We start from the raw sequence: 6556 nt of genomic DNA on the forward strand, positions 1-6556 counted from the left end.
TTTGTTTGTTTGTTTGTTTGTTTTATCTCCTTGTCTTATCCTTGGTAGGTGCTCAGGGAATGTCTGCTAAATCAATAGGCATGTGGAACGAGATGTGCTGAGTGGCAGGAATCTTATCTTCATGGAGTTTTCGGGGGAGGGAGGTATTGTAGTCTTTTCCTCTGTGTCAAGCACAGTGTTACATATATAGTTGAGCCTTCCTAAATACTTACTAAGCTAATAACTTCTATTATGGCAGCCCGCTACCCATCTGTCAGCTTGTCATACTATGATGACTTATGTTGTTACGAAGCTGGAAGCTAAGTCCCTGGTATTTCAAATACCAGCAGGGTCACCTATGGTGGGCAGGTTTCAGCAGAGTTTCCAGAACCAAACAGCCTAAGAAGAAGGTCTGATGAGCTATTCTCAAAATTAGCCAATGAAAACCACATGAATCACAACAGAACAGTGACTGGAGCGTCACAGGCTAGAAATCACAGTGACTGGCGTGTCACAGTGCAGGAAGTCACAGTGCTTGACGCATCACAGGCTGAAGGTCACACACAATGCCTGGTGTGTCACAGTGCTGCAAGTCACAGGCTGGAAGACAAGCCGTCTAGGTTGAAAGACACTCAGAATATATGATGGGCATAGTGTCTCCGGCATACGGAAGAGCTTGAGGCTACAGTGGGACAAGGCAACATCATGTCCCACTGCACACGGGGTTAACAGGAGTCAGAGCCGATTCAAGCATAACTAACAACAACATTACGGCAGTGGGTAATAAAAATCATTACATGCCAATATTAAACAACATTTCTGGAATCCTTAGCCTTTCTGAAGGAACCCTGGTGGTGCAGTAGGTTAAGTGTTAGGATGCCAACCAACAGGCCAGCAGTTCAAATCTCCCAGGTGCTCTTCTGGAGAAAGCTGAGGCAGTCTCTTCCAGGTACAGCCTTGGAAACCTGACCCAGGACCGTCAGGAACTAGAGTCCACTTGAAGGCATTGGGTGGGTTTGGGTCTGGGGCCCTTCCTGGGGTTCTATTGTAAGGGTTTTGTACATGAATTGGGACAACTGTTGCTGCTGTTTTGTACCGTTGAATCAGAACTGACCCATAGCTGACCCTCCAGCGGGTTTTCAGAGGCGGTTAACTACATGGGCAGAAACTGCCATCTTTCTCCAGCAAAGCAACTGGTGACCTCGAACCACACACCTTTGAGATTACAGCACAGCTTCTTGCCACTAGGCCACCAGAGCTTATTACCTGTATTTGACAGAAGAAATGGAGGTTTGTAGTGCATGAAGTTCATGCTCATAAATGGCAGAAGCAGGTCCTGAATGTAGACGTCTGGCTGAAGCATGCCTTCCAGTCTCTAGATGTCCATTAAAAAGTTTCCCTGTACAAAAACAATAAGAACATTTTTTAAAAAAATTTCCATATTTTTCCCCAAAGGCTTTCCTCTCACCCACTGCCATCAAGCTAATTCTGACTCACAGGGCCCTCAGTGAACACAGCTGAACACCCCACACAGTTTCCACGGCTGTAACTCTTTAGGCAAGCAGGCTGCCGCATCTTCCTCCTGCCGCATCTTCCTCCTGCAGCGTGGCTTGAATTGGTGACCTTTTAGATCAATGGCTGGATGCTTTAACCACACATTGGTAGGTATCTTTTTTTGCTAAATAACAATCACTAATAGAAGTAAAGCAGTAATAGCAGTAAAGAGTTGTGCTGCCAACCCAAAGGAAGGTGGTTCAAACCTAACAGCTGCTCCACAGAAGAATTATGGGCAATCTCCTCCTCTGTGATTTATTACCTCTGAAAGCTCACTGGGAATGTTAGCTGTGAGTCTGTTCCTACTTGACAGTACATACTAACAACATCTAGTAATATTTGTACCTCATTTTATGGTGCGCAGAGCAGTTTCACATCTGATGGTCAAACAATCTGGAGAGGTAAGTATCATATTGTTTTATAGAGGAGGAATATCAGGCTCTGAGCGGCTAATGGAACAAATTCAAGGTCACCTAGTCAGCAAGGAGCCGAGCAAGGACTCTTCCAGTTAACACTTATCAGTTTAAAAACAGAAGAAAGGTATCAAGATGTGCTTGCCTCTAAACAGAAATGTCCTTCAAGTTACTTGAAATTAAATGCACAGGGAAGGCCTCAGTTCCTGACACGTGGTGGGTCCCCCAGCATTTTCATCACACCTTGGCGGAACTGGACTGTGTTGGCTGATTACTGCAGGCTGTCTGTGGCCCTCAGAGAAACATTCTTCTCTTCATTTCGGTTCATACCTGGTGAAGTAGAAATTATAATCAATCTCCCATATCCCTGGGGGACTAGAGAATGCTAAGAGCAGGATGAGATTATGATGATGTCATCATTTCCGGTGTCTGCACTTTACCGATGGAGAAATTGAGGCCCAGTGAGGAAAAAGGTCAGGAAACAAACCTGTGGTTGAATCAGATCAAGGATGAGACCCACGTCCAGTGCCTGACACCTACTGCCTCCCATGAAGATGGGTTTACCCAAAGTACTTTGAGCTTCTCCAAGACTCATAAACGATCTTTTTTTTTAATTCTATTTTATATTGGTTCACTTACAAAGTTCATGTACATTGTGTTTCACACTATCCTTCAATGAACTCTTACATCCAATGTAGTAAAGTATTAGGAGCTATTTTTTTTTTATCTGAAACATTTTTATTAAAAAAACCAAACAAACAAAAAACAAAACAAACATAGCATTTTCCCAAGGCAAGTAGACTTAGAAATTTTAGAATAGTAATTAACCAGAATGTACGAAACACTGATCTTTTCATAATTTTGCAAAACTGCCTTTGACTTTCATAATGTTTCAAATTAACTCATCTATCTAATCCCACCATCTTTTTAAAATACATACGAATCTTTTAATGTGGCAAATAACAGAATAAAGTCTTCATTTTTGAGGGTTCAAACCTAATAAAAAGGAACAACCAAGTCTGAGCCTGAGAGAAATTTGGTATGTTGTGTATTATCGAGTTTTAACCAACCCAGAGCTGACCCTCCAGGTTTTCAGTCCACCGCATGGGAAGAAAATACCCATGTTTCTCCCTTAGAGAAGCTGGTGGACTCAAACTGCATGCCTTCAAATTGGCAGCACACCTCCTTACCATTAGAACACCAGACTCTACGGACACAGTAAGGTCCTATTAGATTAGTCCCAGGGCCAAATAAATTCTCAAGCAATTAAGTCTCCAAATTATAAGAATTAAACATTTTTAAATGCAATGATTGTAAATAATGGGGCACAGAAAGTGCAGCATCATCAAATATGTGAATTTACTATAATCTTTTTTTTTTAAAAAAAGGTAAAATGTAATGATTTAGCTAAATTATAAAATTTGAGAAAGGTCAGCACATCTGGTTACGTGCACATGCTTCTTGGGAAATATGTTAGAAAAACTCTTAACTAGGATACAGATCATGTGATTTCATTCCACTTCTGCTAAGGGACTTAACATGCTTTGGTGAGCAGTCGGAGATTCATAAATATACGCTCCAAATCTTAAAGAATTATTAACCAACACCATCAAAACCAGCTTGAGCAATCAAGGAGAAAAAGAGCTGGCAGGAGAAATTCCTCAGGGAAAAAAAAAAGTCACCAACACACTCTTAAGAGGTGGAAGAGGAAGGGAAGAAATACGATATTATGCAAGATGTGAATTAGTAAAACTAATTGTGGAAAATTACCAACTCTTCTGACTGCACAAGGTAGCTTTCCAACAAGAGACTGTAGCGTTTAAAGACAAAGTATTCAAAGGGAGGAAAGAGCAGGAGGGTAAAAGCTCTCCCTAACTTCCTTCAGAGGGTGGAGAAGGGCCAGGAAGGCTGATGGTACGTGGGCGAGAGATGGTCGCTGATAGCCATTCCCAGGTAACTAGTCTGTGAGCCTGTAATTTGCCATGTCCACGGCATCACACAGGCTCCGCACCTTACTTATCTGCCTAACTCACTGAGTACTAATCTCCCGGGCATGGGACTAGCTGATTCGTTCCATACACAGGTCTTGATCAGCTTTAGCTTGAGGATTTGGGGGTGGGGAGGGATGACGGACAGGAATGAGATTAGGGTCAGTCTCAAGCCCACAGTCAACAGGAATCTAAACCTTTCTCCGTGGTCTTTCTCAGTTTCCCCGAGAAAGGCTGCAATTCAAGCCCCGTGAGTGAACTTGTGGGCATACCAGCTCTAGGAATGAAAGGGTTCCCCTCCTCCACAGGCCCTTTATCAAATTCAAACTCTTTTCCACATTCCTCCCTTACACAAACCCAAACACACTGGTGACGCAGCCCTCACAGCAAACTCTGGCCTGGCCCTTCCTTCTAGAAAGAAAAGTCCAAGTCAGGAGGGATGGCACACCCGGGGGAGGGGAGAGAGGCATGACGACACCTCCAAGAATGCAGGGCCCACGCAGGTGCGTTGGCATCTACTGACTTCCTTTTTAAAAGGGCCTGATACATCAGTACCGATAACAGTAATAAAAAACCACGCAGCGCTCACTCACCCAGCACTCATACCCCTGCTCTCAGGGCGAGGCCTGCCAAGAGCAGAGAGAAAGGAGAAAGCTGAGACGGAAGAGCCTCACTGTTGTGACAGTTTCGAGTCTGAGGTTCTCCAAGTGTGGGACAGGGTGGGGAGAAACCCCTGGCAGAGCCTCAGACCTCTCCCCTTCTCCATTTTCATTGTGTCACAGAGGTGGACTTTTCTAGAAGGGACATGATGGGGATGGCACCAACACTCTGATGACTCCAAGATTGTGTGCTTGTATGTTCCTGTGTTTTAAACATTTCTCTGTTTCAATCTTAATAAGATACTGAAAGCCATAACACACACAAAATATTTTCGGTCCTCCATAGTTGTCTAGAGATTAAAAAGTTTCTGACCTGCTTATATCAGAGGGTTACGCAGGAAGCTGCCCCACGAGGGTCCAATATGCTGTTTCTCAGCTCAGGAGTCACACACTAAGTTCTTTGGAACGGAGGGCCAAGAAAGCAGTCCTATTATTAAAGCTTGAAACGTTATCACACGCAGAAAAAGGGTTTCCACTCACAAATGGCCAGGAAACCTTAAGTTCTCTTATAAACGTCACTGAACAGCTGTTCCCCATGGCGGGTAACAAGCTTCTTCCTCACGATTTACACCCAGGCAAGGGCACCATCGGCATAGAGAGCACACCTGGAACGCCAACACCCAGCAGACACCTGAGGACGGGCTGGCGTCAGGCACTGCGCCGGGGCAACAGTCAGCAAAGCCGAAGCGGGTCCTGCCTTCGGGGAGCTTCCCTTTGAGGGTGGAGTGGGTTACCCCTGGAACCCAAAGGTGCGCATACACCGAAACACTGCCAGGCGCTCTGAGCAGGAGAGGGGCAGGGCGACAGGAGCGCAGTTGCTCAGAGGGGGGGCTGACACTGGCAGGGAGATGATGCGGGGTGCAGGCCCCCACGACCGCTGCAAACTGGTGAGCAATCCCAGCCCCAGGAGGGCTGGGCTGCAGGTTCCCGCCAGGTCTCTCCTCCTGGTCTCCCGTGGTTAGCTAACAGCGTCTCTGTGTTTGCACCAAGTGAGACTGGCACCCAGGAGCCTCGGCTTGGCTGTCCATGTCCACTGAGGTTTGTCCTTGGTGGCCCTGGTGCGAAAGGGGGGCGAGGAGAGGATGGGGAAGGGGAGACGTGATCCCCACGAGGGGACCCCCTCCCCGGCCCGTCAGGCAGAACTCCAACTCTGGGGCATGGAAGAAAAGAATCGGCCTCTCGTAACTCGGGGACACGGCTCCGTTGCTCCGGGAAACAAACACAGCAGAGCCTGTCGGTGGGGAAACAGCAAAATGGCCAAGAAATGGCTAGCAGTGGGGAGACCGAGCCTGGAAGGAGCCACCTTCCTTCTCTCCGGCGCCCACTCGGTCCCAGGACCTGACGGACCTAAGGTGGTGCGCGCAATCCTCCCCCAAACCCAGCCCGGAGGGCGCCGAGGTTGTCCTGCAGCGGCTGCCACACGGGCGGGAAAACTTTTGCAACCCAGAGTTGCGTCCGTTCGCCTAAAAGTGGCAAATGGTTGGCGAGGAAAGCGGTGGCACCCCGCAAGGATGGGAAGGTGGGCCGGGTCCGGAGGGAACCTAGCGTCCCCCGCGGTGCATCCGTAAAACCACCCTCCGAAGCAAGGGGCAGCGAGCGCGCGCTCCGCGGCGCCCCCTACAACCCGGCGCGAGAGCGCGTGCGCGTGCGCACAAGGCCCACCCGGCGAGCCCTTCTCCAGGTGCGCTCGCGCTTCCGGCCGGCCTCCTCCCTCCTTCCCTCCCTCCCTCCCCGGGGCGGAAACTCCCAGGCCTGCGCATGCGTCCTTCCGGCTCTCTGGCTGGGTCGGGAGAGGCGGCCCCCGACTTCAGGTGATCCCGCCCCTCCTTCTCAGTCTCAACCAATCACTCCTCGGTGGGTGGGATCTTTGCCCAGGCGGCCCGCCCACGCTCTGGGTAAAGGTGCCTCGATTGGTTGGCGCCGGGGGGGCAGGTGCGCGCTTCCTATTGGGTGTGGGCGGAGC

This window comes from Elephantulus edwardii, unplaced genomic scaffold (assembly GCF_000299155.1).
Source record: "Elephantulus edwardii isolate Elephantulus edwardi_28Jun2011 unplaced genomic scaffold, EleEdw1.0 scaffold00015, whole genome shotgun sequence".
NCBI classification, from domain to species: domain Eukaryota; kingdom Metazoa; phylum Chordata; class Mammalia; order Macroscelidea; family Macroscelididae; genus Elephantulus; species Elephantulus edwardii.